The sequence below is a fragment of the Dendrobium catenatum genome, unplaced genomic scaffold, assembly GCF_001605985.2.
Source record: "Dendrobium catenatum unplaced genomic scaffold, ASM160598v2 fragScaff_scaffold_1520, whole genome shotgun sequence".
Taxonomy (NCBI): Eukaryota; Viridiplantae; Streptophyta; class Magnoliopsida; order Asparagales; family Orchidaceae; genus Dendrobium; species Dendrobium catenatum.
The window spans coordinates 1,487,116-1,487,339 of record NW_021319982.1 but is presented as its reverse complement, the minus strand read 5'-3'; positions in this window follow the sequence as shown (position 1 = coordinate 1,487,339).

Genomic DNA, 224 nt, shown 5'->3' with positions numbered 1-224 from the left:
TTATTATTATTATTATTATTATTATTATTATTATTATTATTATTATTATTATTATTATTATTATTATTATTATTATTATTATTATTATTATTATTATTATTATTCATAACAAATCTAATGTAAATAATAGAAAAATTGGGTCATAATAACCAAAATTTAGCTAGGATAATTTCAAAAATATTTAATGTGCTTTAAGATTGATGTAATACATGAATAATCGATCA